The sequence below is a fragment of the Nannobrachium achirus genome, assembly GCF_963921795.1.
Source record: "Nannobrachium achirus genome assembly, chromosome: 18".
NCBI lineage: Eukaryota > Metazoa > Chordata > Actinopteri > Myctophiformes > Myctophidae > Nannobrachium > Nannobrachium achirus.
The window spans coordinates 19906754-19907549 of NC_137825.1; positions in this window are offsets into that span (position 1 = coordinate 19906754).

Below are 796 nucleotides of genomic sequence, written 5' to 3' on the forward strand. Positions count from 1 at the left end.
TCTCCTCTGTTTGGTTGTGCGTGTGTGACTGTGTGTGTGCTCTGTGCGTCTCTCCTCATCCACCACAGTTCAGCCTGCCAGGGGTGTCGCACCAAATTCTGGGCCCTGGGTACAACAAGGATTCACTGCGGGCCCCCCATGAATGTTCTTCATAGGGGGGGTTTAACCCATTTAAGGCCCATTCCCACTGGGCCAGATAACAGATAAAAAAATATCTTTCTCCAGATATTTTTTCCATTCAAAGTGGATGGTAGATACAGATAAAAAAAATATTTGCCACAGATAAAAGTATCTGTGGCAAATATCTGTGGTAGATATTTTTTTTATCTGTATCTAGATTCTAGCATCCACTTTGAATGGAAAAATATCTGGAGAAAGAGATTTTTTTATCTGTTATCTGGCCCAGTGGGAATGGGCCTTTAGACTGGGAAGTTGGAACGCATTATTATTACTCATTATTTTGTGCTTTAACTATTGAAAAATAGCAAGATAGATCTGCTATTTTTGAAAAATCTATGTTTCTATGTCAGTGGTGCTCACATTTTGTGAAGGACCCCCAAAATGATATGTATTTGGCTACGGACCCCCATCTCAAAATGTTTAGTTCCAGGGACCCCTCAGAAGCAGAATTTGAGCTACAAATGTTCGCTTAAAAAATACATATTCAAAGATTTGCAACACATTTTCACTTTTCAAAAAATAGCAGATCTACAAGCTCACCGCGCGGCACTCGGTGCCGCCCTGTGAGCTTGTACATCTGCTATTTTTCAATAACTAAAGTATAAAATAATTAGGC